The following is an 18,349-nucleotide window of genomic DNA, read 5'->3' as shown; positions in this document are numbered from 1 at the left end:
ACCTAAAGGATATTTGTCATCTTAGTCCTGAAAAACTGTTCGAGATTAAATTTTGCCTTTTGGAGATCTTGAGTGTAGCCTCCTGTCCCCTTAATTTTGAATTCCTGGTACTGGAAAAACCTGGTTATGTATTTGAGGCAGCATTCCTAACACCATGAAACTCTGCCTTCACTGTGCCTTCTAGAAGTTTTCAGCCTAATATCTCAGCCTCCTTCTCACAGCTGCAGAACTGAACAAATGGAAGTATTTCCCATCTGTCACATACACTTCTACATGCTTATTAAAAAGCTTTGTTAGTTTCTTTTCCTCAATAGAAATCCTTTCTTTTGGTAAGTCTCATTATGAGCCCCATATTCCCAAGTGGCCTGAGGAAAGAAAATAAATGATTATCTGCTCATCTCAGAGGGTCTCCCTTCCTTTGACATTCTTGTCTTTGAGTTCATATAGTCTAATGGAAGCATCATACTTTTTTTCTGCATAAAACATAATAAGATGGAATCTGAAATTTCATAATACATATCATTTTCATGTCCTCATCTATTCTCTTCATGGAGTCTTCTGCTTCAACATTAAACATTTTTCTACTTCATGATAGAAGTAATTTTGGTGGTAAGCACCTGCTGACCCATTACAATATTTCTAAAGGAGGAAAATGGGAATACTTAAACAATACGGTCCTCTTCAAAATATTTTCATTGCTTTTTTTTCAGTTTTTCAATTTTAATTTGTCTAGAAAACACTTTGTAGGTAGAAGATGGTAATTGAGGCAATTTCAGTTGGTTTAGAACTCTCAGATGAGTTCCTTACTGGATACATTTACTTCTCTTTTGTACTAAAATGAGACATGACTGTCATTACAAACCCTCCCATTTGTGAGGAGAATTTGCTCCAGAGAATTCTGGTACCATTAATAGGCAGCATCCATATGGTTTGCACGTGTTAATCGGAGAACAAATCCTTCAAATTATTTAAATTGGAACCATTTAATGGTTAAGGAGCAATTCCGTTGTTAACTTTTCTCAGAAGCTGTGTAAGACCTGGCCATTGCCAAGAACCCCAGGGCTGGTGGGAGCCCCGAGTTCTAGTGTGTGCTTTACCTCCGCTCCTACAAGCCATTTATCCCAAGAAAGCCTTCTTTTTTCTTATCCCCAGAATGAGGACATTGAAATAGTTGAATGCTGATCCTTTGTCTCTCTGCCCTTTGGATTTTAATCACTCATCACTTAGAAATGAAGGTTGTACTTAGTTTCAATAAATTATATTGCCAGGATCAATTAAAAGTTTCTTTTGAGTAATAAATTTTCTGTGTGACACCAAATGGGAAATCTTAGATACTGTATGTTAGTGTTTAAGAAACAATTTTTTAAAACAGTGTTTTGAGTTCTAAATTTCGGGATTCAAGTTCCAGGTTTGTGATTCATCTGCTTTGGGGCCTTGGACACATCATCAACCTCTATAAGCTTTAGTTTTCTCAACTAGGAAATGGATAGAATACAGTAGCCATGCCTATTTCACAGGGCTGTTCTGAGGATCAACTAAAATGATTCATGTGTGAAGGCCCTTTATAAACAGTAAAGAACTGTAAAAACATCAATTATCATTAAGACTGTAATGATACAGACTTTGTCAGCAGTAACCATCTGTTGTGGTGTGTCACTATCAAAAATGAGATGCGAAAACAGCCCAAGGGTATTTAAATTATATACATCTTGACTTTTGTTCCCACTTCACTTTTTTTGGGGGGGGGGTAAGTAGTTGTGTAGGTAAGCTGACACTATATTTAAGGTATAAGCTCTCCCCCTGAAGCTACTGAAATGTAGAGCTCAAAGGGACAGTGGGATTATTTTAACAAATCCACCCCTTTTAAAGATGCAGTTTAGGAAGTTTAACTGATTTACAGAGCTGCTTTAAGGTAAAACCACAACTAAGACTAGTAACTATTCTCAGTTTAAGCCCTGATTTGTGCAATTACTTATACAATTTTGGTTAAGGACCAAAGTAAATAAAGATTTCTTTTTCTTTAAAACATTGAGATTCTCCATTTCCCTTCTCCCTAACCCTCTGACATCTTTCACTTCTCTCCTACTTCACAGCCCCCACTCTCATTCTGGTGGTGCTTGCCCTCTCCGCACTCCAGAGAAGAATATCCTCCACCTCTTCCCCAAAGCTGCCCCAACATGTGCTCTTGATTCTGACCCCATTTGCCTCCTCTGGGATTTATTCTAGCAGTTATCCTCTCTGTGTCCTGTATTATTTTTCTTTCCCTTGCTGCTGGTTCTTCTCCTTGGCTTATGAAGGTACTCAAGCTTAGGTCGTAGAATATATATATATTTTTTTACTTAATCTGACATACTGCTTCTTTATAATACTGGGCTACTGGAAAGAGGTAAGCAGAGTCACTACTTTCTCAACTTTCATTCATTCCTTTTCCTTTCCTTCAAATTTATTTTTATTGTGGTAAAATACACATAACCTAAAATTTGCTGTCTTTAACCATTTTTATGTATACAGTTCAGTAGTATTAAATACATTAACATTGTATTGCAACCATCACCACCATCCATCTTCAGAACTCTTTTCATCTTGGAAAACCAACACTATCCTTATTAAACAATAACTTCTCATTGCCCTCTCCCCCGAGCCCCTGGAAACCACCATTCTACTTTCTGTGTCTGCTTTTTCCATGTATTCCGTAGACAGAATTGTACAGTCATGGTGACTGGTGCCTGGTGGTAGCCCAGAAAATTTATTTCTTTCGTTCTCCTTCCCCTGCCTCTCTCTGTTCCCTTCTCTGCCCTTTCCCATTTGTTGGAATTTGTTTACTGGTCTCTCTTGCTGCCCAGCTTCTGAATACTTTTTCTTTGGACTCTATGATCCCTTCTCAATGTCTAGGCTGGCTTCCTCCTCCCCTTCTAATTTTTTAAATGATGCTCTTATGCAGTGGAATTCAGCAACCACTTGTAGTCACCTACCCACTCTCCTGTATCTATGCATATCAACCGGGGAGGAGGGTGTGTTTCCACATACTCTTGACACACTATGCTGAGCCTCCATGCCTTCAGCCCCTTGCTTCTCTTTACTTAAACATTCAGCCCAAATGCCTTCCTTAGTGAAACCTTCACTAGACACCTCAGCTGCAGCTCCACAAAACTTTAAAAGTCCCTCTGGTAACCTTAATTTCAATGTTACTGGGATTTCATTTTGTTTTACTCCTTGAACCCCCCCAGTCGAGTGAGTACTTCGAGGGCAGGGACTGTGGTTGATTCTTTGTCATACTTGGCCCTCACACTAGGGCCCTCGGTCAGTGCTGAATAAATGAAGAACATTCAGGTGCACTTCCTCTACATAAGTTCTTTTCTGATTAAGAGACTGAATGTAGGTCAACCACAGGGAAATCAGTATAAAATCAGAAAAGAGAGCTTCACATTGTACTTTGTTGTGTGAATCTTCGATATCAGCCAGTTTACTAAATACTGAGTTATTTTACATGAAGTACCATAGTGCACTAGGCAGAATAATGGCCCACCAAAGATGTCTATGTCTTAATCCCTGGAACCGTGAACATGTTAAACAGTAAATGGGAATTAAGATTGCAGATTGAATTAAAGTCCCTACTCAGCTGACTTTTAAAATAGATTATCCTGGATTATCTGGGTGGACCCAGTGTAATCCCAGGGGTCCTTAAGAGTGGTATGTCCTGTAGGATATCCTTATAGTTAAGTTCATGGACTGCTGAGGGTCTTATATTGCCTTGAATATTATCTTTGGTTAATGCTTAATTGACAAATTCCTTCTATATCAGATATAATTATGTCAATTTTCTGTGATATTAGCTGTAGTGAAAGAAAGGTACTTTTATTTAATATATGAGTCAGGTGCTTTACATATGTTACCATATTTAATGTGCTAAATAACCCAAGAAGTAGATATTATTAAATCCATTTATGGATGAGGAAACAGAGTAGTTACTTTACACAAGGTTACACTCCCAGAAACTCGAAACTGGTTTTATTGCACATAAAATGAAAAATCTGAGGTGTGACATTTTTACTTTTTTAAGGCATGTTCATGGTTTATACTGTCTAACACTGTTTCAAAAATGTCTTGCCTTGAAATTTGAAAGTTGGAGATTAATTTGTATTTTATTGAAGTAATATGACATTATAATAGACATGTAGAAAATAGAGACGAGGACAAAAATTAACCCTAAGTCCAACAAAATCTCGATTATATTTTGGCATATTTTCTTTCAGTGAATTTTTTCCTGTGTGTAATGTATGTTGCAGTTTCCCACAGCAGTAATCCTAGTCATATTATATTTTTAAAATTTTGCATTATTTTTTCATATCATGTCTCTAATTATCTTTAGTAGACGATAGATTGTTTCCATGTTTTTATTATTATTAAAAGTAATGCTGAAAGCACAGTTCCTATCTGGGACATGCTGTTCTCTTGGAGATCAGGAACACAATCCAAACCAGGCAACACAGGTTAAAACCTCTACTTGGAGGTGGTCGGCGTCATAACTGCTTACATTTCCATTAGTCAAAGTGTGTCATAGAGCCAAACCCAAAGTCAACTAAGTGGAGACGTACACTTCTCCCCATGGTGATTGACGGGATAAGTAATCTTATTATAGATTGGGAGAAATATAGATTGGGGTGTATTGGGAATAATGATCCCACCTACTACCTGGAGGGGAAAAAGATGATTAGAGGTAGAACATAAAAATTTAAATAAATAAAACTAGCAGATACAGACAGGTAGGTGAGTTTTAAATTCAGATTCTGACCTTGAGCAGAGGCTCTGTCTTCGGGTGCCTCCCTATGAAATGGAAAGATGAAAAGAAATTATATGTCAAAAGCATGCTGTACTTTTCCTGACATGTAAAAGGCTGCCAGCAAATGTTAGGTCTCTTTAAAGATGCAATTTTGCCATGGTACTGATATTTTAGTGCCCTTGCTTGGATGGAACTTGATTTTCTTTGGTTTTAACTCAAATATACACAACACTATATTTTCTAGTTATAGGCTTAATTTCTAGATTCTCCTTAAATCCCTTAGAAAAGTATACAGTCACTGGGGAGCCAATTTAAAATTCCTGGCCCCAAGTCCCAAGGGGGAGAGTAAGGGTGGGAACCAACATTTCCCAGGTGATTATATATACTTCCGTTATTTAAAGGGTGGTCCAAGGGCCATCCAGCATTCCCATCACCTGAGAACTTGATAGAAATGCAAGCTCTCATGTAAATGGGCTCTATCTCAGACCTACTGAATCAGATTCTGCATTTCAACAATATCCCCAGGGGATTTGTAAGTACATTAAAATTTGAACAGCACTGATTGATGGTTCTTAGAAAGGCTATTTTAAAAGAAGTTTTCTTTTTAAATTATTTGCCTTTCAATTTGACCATAATGAAAACATTCATAATATTTAGGTAGAACTTTTAAAAATCTTTTTTTTAGTTTATAAGGTATTTAAAATAGGCATAGTTAGAACAGTAATAATTTAGAATTTTTTTTTCTTTTCTCGATTCTAATAAAAACAAAGTCATTTTACCTAGGAGGTTTAATCTTGATTATAAGCTGTTGATCCCCCCAACATTTTGTTTGGTTTATTTGAATTTCAGAAGTCTTACTTTAGAATTTATGAGATCAAACTCAAAGTATTACAAGTAAACTCACATGTAACATTTAGAGTCTTTGGACCAAAATGGTAATCCTTGAACTAAAGAATCTTTTGTGCTACTTGTCCCTAGTCTTCGATAGTAATCTTGTTCTTGAGTTTTCTTATGTGTAGAGTGTGTCCAAAGACCTAACTGACTAGAAGGAGGGTATGAACACTGAATGACAGTGGTGTTTAAGAATCCTTTACAAACTTAGATACCCAACCAATGTAAAATGTTTACCTGGTTTTAGGGCAAACTACAGCCTGTAGAGCCAAATATGTGCCTGTGTTTGTATATAAAGTTTTATTGGAACACAGCCATGCTCATTCTTTTACTTATCTAGGGCTGATTTCACGATACAGTGGCAGAGTGACAGAGTGACAGTATGCCCTGCAAAACTTCAACTGTTTAACTATCTGACCCACTATGAAAAAGTTTGTCAACCCTTGGTATCAATAATGGATAGATTTTTGTATGTGTCTGAAATTCTTGAGAAAGGTGTCTGAAGAATCTTCATTTTGTTTTAAATAGGAAAAAGGAATCAATCTAACATTTGCTAGGTTTTTACTTATTTTCTTTCAAGTAATATGTTTGTTTTAGGGCCCTGATCACAGGTTAAATTAACTTTGCCACTTTTTGGACCTATTTTTTAAGTCTTTCAACTAATCCTTTCAAAGTACTGAAGATAATGCTATCATCAGATGCTGACTTTACTACACAAATGCAGTAGTTCATCAATAAACTATGTTTTTAATATGTGCTACTTCTCCTTATGCAGTCTAAGGAATATTTCCTCTTGGAACTCTCCAACCTTGGGCTCTTCCTTCCCTGGGGTGCCACCTTGTGGTAGACTGTGGGCTCTTCACTGACAAACTCCTGTACTGTTTAGTCATCCAGGAAAGTGAATCAGCCACTGGATGACCGATCTGAAACCCTGCTCAGAGTGAGAAACCTTATCATATACCTAAGAGATCATGAATCATTCGACTGGGACAACCTCCTGGTAGATAAAATTTGGGGAAAAAAATCCCATTTTCTTATTCTTAATCCTTTTGCCTCCCACTATAAATGGACTTAGAGTATACCTTAAAAAAGGATAAAGAAATTACTCATTAGGGCTCTTTTGGGGATTTTATCCTAATTTACATTTTAGTTAAATATTTTTCATACTTTGTTTTAATGTGGTTATATATACATATACTTAAATAATATACCTATACGTGTTTATGTATATATTCAGATATTTTCTTTGTGTATGTATGCATGTGTATAACTAATTCTCATTTCTGGTAAGCCTCATTACTGAAAATATTTCAGATTGTACTCTTTTCAGGCCCTTTCTATATCTGGACCCTGGTTTAACTGATGAATTTAACTTAGATAGGTGTTAATCCTTCACTCATTTATTAGTCAACAAACAGGAGAAACTATGCAAAGAATCACATTCGTTGTTTTACTTTACACAAGTTATTTCTAGGTAATATATGTTGACAGCACAGCAGCCCACCAATATTCCATTGATTCAGATAGCTACCATAGTAACTAAGTTCTTAACGAAAGACTAGAACATTTTCAAAATCCAGATAAAGATTATACCATTTGTTTGCAACTATTGTCAGGAGAGAAAAATGCATGTGTACTAAATAACAAATTGTTTAGCTATACATGCTTAGAATTAATGTCTTTAGATCCAGAATACAGTAATAATGAACAAACTTAAGAACCAGCTTATTCTGTTATATCTTTCATTAGTCTACCTGGATGAAGTTAAAGAGATATGGACTACTTATGAGAACTGACACATCTAGGATAGATTCAGCACAAATAGCACTTTAGAGACATTTGAAACTATGGTATTCAGCTAAATGTTCTCATAGTTTAAGATATATTCATTTCGGATTCTTGCCAAGGATCTGAGTGCTATGAGCAGCTTGCAGCAGAGATTCGTGCGGTTGCTATGTACAAAAGCCCTAGAATAAGCAAATGGGAAATAATATCAGCGTGGATAAATATTACTATAGTAACGACTTATTTTCTGTAGGAGAAATTTGGAAAATAAAAGCAAGAATCCCTGAAACTTGGGTAGAAATATATTCTGCACAAAATGGAGACTATAGAAAAACAAGTCGTGTTTCTGATACTGCTTTTTATTAAGAATACTTTATGATATGGAATAATTTAATATTACATTTTGAGTGACTTCCTAATGCACTGGTTAGCTTGGATAAAATCACAAGAGCAGGTGCAAAGCCCTGAGAGAAAGCAATGTCATTCCATTTTTTTTTCTTAGAATGACAATACTAAAATATATTCTTTACATGAAATATAATATTCTAGAAAAGTTCATTGTGTATCTTTTTAATTCCATTATATCAGATAACTCTCTTGATCATGAAATTCTTTAAATGCAACTTGAATCTTTTAGGTTGTCCTTTATTTACTTGACTGTTTTCATTTTTAGTGGAATAGAAAAAGGGCCATGTAATTATTAAAGCCATTTTTTAATAATTAAGTGCTGACAGTTTCTTTGCCATCTCCTACTGTGGTGGTCTTAACCCTAGCGATACATTAGAATCACCTGTAGAAGTTTTTACAGCATCAAGGCACCTGTACTCCACCTCAAATTTCTGATTCAACTGATTCAAGGTGGGGCATGGGTACGTGTGTGTGTGTGTATCTGTGTGTGTCTATGTGTGTAACTAACTACCCATGAGAGTGTAATGTGCAGTCAGGTTGAGAATTCCTATTCTAGACCCTTAACCAATCATTAACAACTAAGTATGTTGTACTGATGCTATAAAATGATTTTTAAAATGTAAGTTTAGGTAGATGCAGCAGGTTATGACTTGAGTATCTGTAGTCTCAGAGATCCTTCCAGCACTGAGTTTCCAGGATTCTAATCTACATACCTCAGTTGATGTCTCATAAATTAGCCATCTTATTTAAGACACTTACCAAAGAGACATCTTTGTGATGAATTAGGCCCAATTTGGTGAGGGAGGAATAGGATATCTGAGTTAAGAGGTGGCTTCTCTCAGGAGAAGGATGCCCCCACCATTCTACAGTAAAGAATTTCCATAAAAAAATCCTGTGAGATTAGATTTATTCCATTTGGACAATTCAGGACACCGAGGCTTAAAGACGATACCTAATAAGGAGGTGGCAGAGCCAGGATTTGCAAGCAGATCTATTTGTCTCTTAAACACATTCTTTTTCCATTTTGTCACATTGTTTCTCCTGTATTGAGTGGATATTCATGGCCTTGATTGCTTATGCTATGAATGTGTAGGAATTAGATGGACCGAGAGTATGAGCTCATGAGCAGCCCATGTTGCTACGGTGAATACCTGTGTATTTTGAACACATTTGGACCAATGTGAATGAATGATCATTATTGATAGGCGACATATGTCCTTAATGTTCTCAGTCTATGAAGACTCTTTATTATTATGTGAAAGTTATACTGCAGTCATCTAACATATATATAAAAGGGGCTCTTATAATTTTAAGAAAAGAACTATTGGAATAGCCTACTAAAGTCAATTATTGACTCTTAAACATAATTTAGTAAGTTCTGTAACACTTATCATCTGATAATGGTTTCAAGTGTGAGATAGTTAGTGTCTGGTGGTCAATTTTTATTAACTGAATGTCTGGTAATGCCTTTCCTCAGAACTTTATATGTCTGTTCAAGACTAAACAAAATGAATAAAAATGGGGGAATTGCCCACCTTCCAGTTACAGCAAAGATAATTACAAAAGTAATTTCCATTTACTGACTTTCTATTATGTGACAAGAAACTGTAGATACGTTCTTTCTAATTCTCATGAGTTAAGTGGACTTCTTATTTTGCAGTACACAAAACTAGACTTAGCTTAAAAAAAAAAACAACAAAAAACTTCCAAAACTGCAGTGCTTGTAAGTGGTAGAGCTATGGTTGAAACCTAGGTTTTCTGACTCCTAAACACATGCTTTTAGATGTCTTGCTGGGGAAATTGTCTGTTAGTACTCTGTAAAATAATGACATTATACTAAATTTCTTCAAAGTGATTGTTCCAGATTAGTTATCCTTGTGTCTTAAAGATCCATTTACCGTATGAATTTGCCCCTCCTTTTTAGCTGCTTCTTGGGGAGTTTTAAAAAACCTTTTATGCATGTATGTATGCACATCTATGAAATGCAATATAGATGTGGAAATGTGGTATTAGCAGTGTGCAGCTGAAAGCAATACTTTAAAGGAGAACCCATCTAACTACCACCAAGGCCAAGAGATAGATAGTATTGTGTCAGGAACCCAGAAGCCCTCTCTTTTCTCTTCCAATCATTGTCCTTTTCTCTCAGAAATATCCTGACTTTATGAAAATTACTTTCTTGTTTTGCTTTTTTAATTTTACTATTGACCCCTGAATTGAGTAGTTTTGCCTGTTTTTGAGCTGTATGTAAGAAGGTTAATCAGTATAGTATATATACCCTTGCATCTGGCTTTATTTACTCAATATATTCAGTAACGTGGTTTCCTGCATAGCAATCTTATACATATTTTGTTAGATTTATTCCCATGTACTTGTTATATTTTGATGTTATCAAAGTGGTATATTTTTCAAAATTTTATTTCTAATTGCTGATGTATAAAAACACATTTTATTTTTGTTTTGACATATTCAGCAATCTTACTTAAAAACTCTTTAAAATTGTAATAGTAATTCCCTTGATTTTTCTATGAATATAATCTTATCTGTAAATAATATTGTCTTTCTTTTCAGTCTTCCTTATCTTTTTTTTTTTTTTTTTGCCTTATTGTCATGGCCAAGACCTCTAGTGCAGTTTTCAAGTAAAACAGATGATGGCGGGCATCCTATCTCATTCCCTTTACTAAAAGGGAGTGCTTTTGATGTTTTACCATTAAATATTATGTTTATTATAGGTTTTAAGTATGTATCATTTTAGAATACTAATATCCCTTCTGTGGCTTAAGTTTTTAAAAAATATCGATTAAAAATATCAATTGATATTGCTTTTTCTATACTGAGATGAGGATATGACTTTTCTTAATCTATTAATATGGTTAGTTATATTGATTGACTTTTAAGAAACTTTGATCAAAGTGTGGATTTCTGATTTAAATTCAGTTTCAGTGTGTAATACTTTAAAAATAATGTGGATTTGATGTGCTAATATTTTCATATTTTTTGCATTTATGATCATGAATGAGATTGGTATACCATTTTCAGTTCTTGTATAGTTCTAGTTGTGGTTTTGTATTGGTTTCAATTTAAACTCCAAGCTACAGAGAGGGCCCTTTGCTCCTGTTCTATGGTAGGATTTGTATAATTTATTTTTTTAAGTCTTTGTCGTATTATTTTCTCCTTGAATTTTTGGTAGAGCTTGTTGATGAAGCCATTTGGGCAAGTAGTTTAATTTTTACTGTGGGAAGGTTTTTAATTATGATTCAGTTTCTTAAAACACCATTCAAGTTTTATGTTTTTCGATATGTTTTTTGATAAACTGTATTTTTCATGAATTTTTCCAATTTGTCTGCAATTTTAAACTTTTCAATAAATTTGATTAAAACATACTCTTTAATTATCCTTATTATCTGCAGTTATGTCTCTTTCTCTGTTTTATTAATCAGTATATATCAAAGGTTTGGCATGTTTATTAATCTCAAACGGCCAATTTATGCATTTGTTGATCATCATTTTATGCTTTTTTTCTATTTCATTTTGCTTCTACTATTTCCTTCCTTGTGCTTTCTTTGGGTTTCCTTTGCTCTTAATGTCTTGAGATATGTACTTAGCTTTGTAATTTTTAGCAGTTCTTTATTTTCTAACATATATATTTCTTATTCTAAGTAGCTTTGGCTTCCATCCCACAAGTTTAGTATGCAAAATGTTACTCAGTTTAAAATATTTTCTAATTTGTGTTGGTTTCTTCTTTGACCTATGAGTTACTTAGATATGTTATTTAATTTTTAAATACCTTAGGTGTATTTAGTTTTTGCTGGATAAACATCATTTCTATTTCCTTTAATGTAGTTCTGCTAATGATATTTTTTTTTCAGTTTGTGTTATTTTTAAAATGTCTTTCTTACCTTCATTTTCGATATATATGTTCACTGGTTATAGAATTCTGGGTTGGAACTGTTATATTTAGGTAGTTTCTTTTAGCACTTTGAAGATACCATTTCATTGCCTTCCAACTTTAGTAATTTCTTCTTGGGAGATGAGGAAGTTGGCTGTCAGTCTCATTGTTGACCCTTTGAATGTAATTTGCCATTTTTCCTCTGGTACTTTAGAAATTTTATCTCTATCTTCAGTTTTCTGCATTTTCACTATGCTATGCTTAGGCATAGATTTTTTTTAATTTGTCCTTTTTGAGGTTATTACAGATTTTTGAACCTGAGAATTAGGTCTTTAGTGAGTTTCAGAAAACTCAACCACTATATTTCTATATTGTTTTTAACCCATTTTCTTATTCCTTCATTTCCAATAAAATATGTGTTAAATATTCTTAGTGTGTATTCTTTATATGTGTTTCTGTTTAGCTGTCTATTAGTGCATACAAGCTGTTCCAAAAACTAGTGGCTTAAAGCAGCTGCCATTTCATTATTTCTCAAAATTCTGTGGGTAAACTGGGGCTGGGTTGGATGACTCTTCTGCTGATCTTGCTTTGAGGCTTCAATCTGAAAGCATCTGGGGCTTAAACATTAAAGATGCCTTCACTTACATGTCTGGTACCCTTGATGGGTCAGCTGGAAGGCTGATCTCAACAGGGGTGACAGGGACATCTTAGTCTCAGGATTATGTCTTCTTTAACTGGCCTGTTGTCATATCCTATCCATGTGGTCTCTCCAGTAGGGCAGCTAGACTTCTTACATGGTGACTCAGCTCCCAAAAGGGCTTTCAGAAAAATGGAAGCAGCCATAATTTGCATAAGCCTAAGACATAAGTCCAGAATGGGCATAGTATCACTTTTTCTCTATTTTTTAACTTAAAATTAGCCAAAGCTTTTGTTAGAGCTAACCTAGATTTAATGTGGGAGGAGACTACATAAATTCATGAATACTGAGAAGTATGGTTCAATTGTGGCCTACCTTTGAGACTTGCTACCATATCTCATATCCTTACACTTTAGTCCTTCTCTATGCCTGTGTGTAATTCATTCTGAATACCTTTTCCCCCTGACTTATCTTTCAGTTCACTAATTCTTAATCTACTGTTTCTAATTTTTTAAAAAATTGTATTTTGAGATCTAGAATGGATTATTTTGTTCATTTTCAAATCAATGTAATTAAAAAAATGTTTCCAGTTCCCTACTGAATTTGTTAAGTCTGTCTTTAAGATCTTTGAATATATTAAGCACAGTTATTTTACAGTCCATTTCTGGCAATTCTAATACTTGGAGTCCTGTTTTTCTGTTCTATTTTCTGATTTTTATTACTCATGTTTTTTTCTTCTTGCATAAATGGTTATCTTTGAATGTGTCTGGATATTTATTTTGAAAAAGATGTTGTATGCTTCTACAGGATGATTTTGTTTTCTTCTGTCAGATGCCTGAAGGTACTAGCTTTCTGGACTCATGTTAATAATTTAAGTCATTTGAGCCACCCAGATGACTTGAAGCTTGGTTGTAAATCCAAATGAAGGCTGGTTACTTTCTGTTCACTTAATTTTTTTATTCCAAAATGAGATGACTTAACTCTTGGTGGGTCCCAGCTTCCGTTTTGTCTCCCTCAGACCAATCAGAAATAACCTTCATCTTATGTTCCTAGGGTATCAGCAACACCCCCGCCCCCCGCCGCCCCCGCAATAAAAAACAGCCTCATGAATATTCTCCCATCGGCTTTCAGACATGGTACTCAGTTGTTCTTCACCATCATAATAGCTCTTTGATACCAGTCTTAAGATGTTTTCTTCTACTTTACTCAGCTTCTTTAGTTATCTTCAGTGGGAGTCTTGGCCCCAATTATCTGGTTTATTGTTTCTGAAAGTAAAAGTTGACATAATTTCCAGTATTGATTTTCCTTTAAGTCTTTATTCCTTAGTTTTATATGCATTTTTATACAACAGAGGTAATACATATTAATGCTGATCTTGGAGAACCAGCACCTTATCATACCTCTAGTTTAATCTCTGTTCTGGTCAGGGTTGTCTTCCTGTGACTTGCCTCATCTTTAAACTATTTTACAATCCTAGACCATTAGAAAATATCCTAGAGACTATCTAAGCCATTGCTTTTTAATATGTAGCTCATGCTTCTCCTGCAAAAGAATAATCTATGGGAAGTTATTAAAAACGATCTGGTACAATTAACTGCATTTTTCATACAAGGAAATGTATGAGAAGAATGGTTAACTGCATTGGATTTAAAGTCGTGACTTAATTTGTTGAGTTACGATTACATTTGATATGATTAAATGTACAAACACATATGTCTGTGTGTGCTACAGTATTGCAACTTGTTTGAAAATTGGGGGCTCATGTCTTAAGAACATAATCTACATTATGTGTAATGGCACTTTAGGTGACCTTTGCTTAGGCATATTAACTTAGTTTGACTTTTTTTCCCACCTGCTCTCAAATTCTTAATAAGTTGTCCATTTGAATTTGAAAGATAATGTATTTCTTGCTATGAAACTAACCTTGTCATGTGGCTGGAAAATTTTTAAAAAGATAAACAAGAGTGAAAACATACATCTCAATAGCGAGGTGATCCTTTGGCAGCCCTACTTGTGAAAAACCACTCTTAGGAATGCTGCATCTTTTTAAAGCTTTTCTTACTAATTTACCAGCTCCAGAGACCCAAACCATCTATTCTGACAACATTCCTTTCTGGTATTTAGGCTGTGGATGAAATTGTGAATGGAATTAACTTCATACTAGAATTACCTGAAAACTCCACAAACTGGTAAGTAAAGTTAATCGTTTAGTAGGGTTTTATGACTTGCTTTCTGCTCTAGTTGTTTCCCATTTTAACTTTACTAGGAATGTACTTAAGTTTCTTACTGTTTTATTGTATTTTATGTTTGTTACTATTTTAATTTACTATTTGTTATATTTCACTCCCCTTTATTTTTGTCACTTTGATGAAATGCAGTATTATTCTTTAAGCAGAGGTGGAGAGGTGTCTGGAAAAACATCAGGTGATCAGAGTTCTTATCCCTTCCTGACCTTTGGTAACTTAGTTTATTTCTGGGAGCTATGGGTTCTTCACTTCTAAAAGGAAGGGTTGGACTAGACAATTTTTATACTTGAGTCGTCCATTTCTTAACAAAATTCTTATACCTATTAGACTTCTGCTGTGAACTGAATGTTTGTGTCCCTCAAATTCATATGTTAAAATCGTAACTCTCAATGTGATGGTATTAGGAGGTGATTAGTTCCCCTAATCATGATTAGGTGTTAAGGGATTAGTGACTTTATAAAAGAGGCCCCAGAGAGCTCCCTCGACCCCTTTTTTTCAAGACAGGTTACAGTGAAAAGGTGGTTGTCAGTGAGGAAGTGGGCCCTCACCAGATGCTGAATCTGCTGGCAAGCATGATCTTGGACTTCCCAGCTTCCAGAACTGTGAGAAATAAATGTTTGTTGTTTATACACCATCCACTTTATGGTGTTTTTGTTCTAGCAGCCCGAATAGACTAAGACAACATTCAAGGAGCAATATCGAATACTCAATTGGATAGCTGAGTATTTTTCTCAGTTTTGCCATTCAGGCTAACACGGGACATTTGGGAGAAATCAGTGCATAGATGACATTCAAAATCAGGAGCTGAAATGAAGCCACCAAAGGAAGGGAGTTGTAGAAGAGAAGAGGAGCCAGTTGAGCACTGAGTCCTGTGACACCCCACTGTTAATAATAATAAAGAGCATAGAAGGGTCAATAAAGACTGAGCAACTGTGGCCAGGAAGGTAGGAGGAGAACCAAGACACTGAGTGTCTTGGGAATTAAGTATGAAAAGCATTTCAAGAAGGAAAGAGTGTTCAGTTGCATCAAATGAGGCTGACAGTGTGGGTAAGATAAGGACTGAAAGCTTATCATTCATTGGCTGTACCAATGTGTAGAGGTCATGGGAAACCTTGACTAGTCCTGTTTCACTGTAGGGAACATACTATTGGAGTGAGTTCAAGAAAATGTGGGGGAGGGGAATTAGAACTAGTATGACAACTCTGAAGAGTTGCTGTAAATGGGAACAAAGAAAGGGGGCTGTAGCTGGAGTCATGAAATCAAGGTTCTCGTTTTTGTTTTAATGTGGGAAAAATTGAGTAATTATAATTACGTTTATATGCTGATAAGAATGATCTAGTAGAGAGAAACATTTGAGACAGGAGATAGTGGGGACAGTTACAGAACTGATGTCTTTGAGGAGGCAAGAAGGATTTAGTACATGAGTGCGTTGGCCTTACCTAGGAGTTCAATATATTCATAGGAGAGAAGGTAGAGTACGTGGGCACATTGGAGATCATAAGCACTAAGAACAAGTATGTTTCACTCTCTGCGTTTTGGATACATGGTAGGATTGTACTTCCTGGCTCCTTATGACTTGGTTGGGGTCATGTAACTGGTTGTGGCTAGTGAATTATCTTAAGCAATACATGTAATTTCTTCTGTGCTATAGCGTTTAATTGTCAGCACGAAAATCTTCAAGTTATTTTCCCTCTGCTACGGTGACTGGTAATGTTCTAGAAACTGGATGCTCATCAACCTGCATCCTTGCGTAAGGATAACCTAAAGCAGAGCCCCTAGCTGACCATTATGGACATCTAATGTCTTTGTTGTTTTAGGTTATTGTTGTTATAGCATTAGCTAACCCATCGTAATATAAGCACAGATGTGGATAGAAGGACAGATGTGATGGTAGGGGTTTATGGAAAGTCTTTTATGGTTGCATGTAGTATTTCAGTGAAATAAGAAGCCAAGAGTGAGGATGGGTGAGGAGGCATTGGAGATTTGAAGAGAGAACCAAGGGAATGAAATAGTCATTTGGGAGAATCTGAGAGTAATTGGATCAGCAAAATGTATTATGATTATCAGACTGACAGAATTCAGGGCCCACTTGAGTTTGGTGGCCATGATAAAAGTGAGTGTTGGTGTGAGTGTATTTTTCTTTCATCACTGTTGACTTAGTGGGCACAGACATGGCGTAGACAAAGAATTGGATATAAAGAGGAATTGGGTTTCTCTAAGAGAGGATGACAAAGGGAGAAAGTGGAAAAGGAGTTAAAAAAATACATGCAAGAGAGTATTTAGCATATTCTTTTAGAACTTTTAATCGGTCTCAGACATTCTTAGGGTAGTTGACATTGAGGACTGAGAGACATAGTAAAAGTCAAACTCGTGACATGGAGAGGTTGTTTTAAAGTTTACAAAGCCCCTTTGCACATTAAAGAATATGAAAAAGGGCAAATGGTACATAAAAACAGTCCAGCTCTTTTACTGAGGGATATGGAGAAGGCCTCTTGTATGCCCATATTTATCCCCTGTGCCTCATGAAATCCCTGCCATGGGGGAGGCCTCTTCCTTTTCTTTTGTTCCTTCTTTTCTTTTTGTTAAAAAAGGTATTTCTCTTTAAAATATCTGTACTGTGGTTTAAGCTTGAACATAATTCTCCTTGTCCTTCTTTTGTCTTTACTTCTTTTTTCTTTGTTTCATTGTGGATGCTCTCTTGGGCATGTAGGAGGGAAGAGAAGATTATCGGAGTAGGTTACCGCAATTCAGAATTAGATCCAGGGGTTGGATCTGTAAGCCCAAATATCCACCATTAGAAGTCATTCCACTAGACAACCCATGAATTCTTGAAATTATAAGTGATGAAACTGAAGCTTGAGGTTACTTTTATTACCTATACAACAATTGAGAGTTCTTATAATCTTCACACACCCTGCCCCACCCCTTTTTGACATAACTTTTTTTCCCATGCCATAGGGAGTGTTGGCTATTAATAATAGGAATTGTCCTTAATTCTTCTAGTTGGTTTTATGTGCCCAGAATGCCTCTTCCAGGCCACTTAGATCTAAATGATGTCCCAAAAGACACTCAAAGCATCCATTCTTTTTTTGCAGCTTCTATATGCATATGCTGATTCTAATACTGGAACTGTTTATAAGAAAGGATGCCCTGTATTGGTGTCCGGTCAGATAGTTCTAAGAATTGTTAAATGTGTTTCTTTAGACAGGGACAGGAGAAGGCTGGTTTGAGGAAACCCTGCTGTCTGCTTTGGTGCTGAGCTTGAATCCTGGGCTGAGGATTCCAGGTTCCCATTCTCATCATCATGCAGCCCACCCTGCCTGATTTGAGGGGGCAGAAATTTCACCAGGGGACCTCTGTGCTGTACCAGAGAGAAACAATCCATATACGCTGGGCGTGCTGCTGGTGTGTTATGGATGGTGTTGGGAGCCTGGTGCTGCCAATGAGGTGTGAAAGGACAGGTCTGGCCACTGGGAGAAGTTATATCTGGCCTCCAGGAGTCCCCAATACTCTTATTAGTACTTTCTTCTTGGCTTCAGGATGATTTTTGATAATTTATATTAAAACATGAACATCTCTGAGAGGGTGAGAACTTCAAATCCCTTTGAAAAATACCATGTAAAAGGTAACTTAGCAATTCTTATGACTAGATTTGGGGAAGATGGACAATGAGAGATGATGGGAGAAGAGAAGAGCTAGGCCTTGCATACTTCATA

General features: G+C 35.8%; 1 long non-coding RNA gene across 14 annotated transcripts in view; it reads left to right on the top strand.

Moving 5' to 3' along the window:
* The window catches only part of LOC105305443, a 183,879-nt gene that overhangs the window by 12,645 nt on the left and 152,885 nt on the right, over positions 1–18,349 (top strand). For 10 of the 14 annotated variants that reach the window (XR_002777208.1, XR_002777200.1, XR_002777202.1 and 7 more), the window contains one exon: positions 14,512–14,576. The exons of the other annotated variants lie outside the window; for them this stretch is intronic. This is a non-coding gene — a long non-coding RNA (uncharacterized LOC105305443). The remainder of the gene's footprint in view (positions 1–14,511; positions 14,577–18,349) is intronic. 14 annotated transcript variants of the gene reach the window in all.

Source organism: Pteropus vampyrus, unplaced genomic scaffold (assembly GCF_000151845.1).
Source record: "Pteropus vampyrus isolate Shadow unplaced genomic scaffold, Pvam_2.0 Scaffold387, whole genome shotgun sequence".
NCBI lineage: Eukaryota > Metazoa > Chordata > Mammalia > Chiroptera > Pteropodidae > Pteropus > Pteropus vampyrus.
Note: the sequence above shows the minus strand (reverse complement) of the source record. Positions and strands in the feature narration are given on the sequence as shown.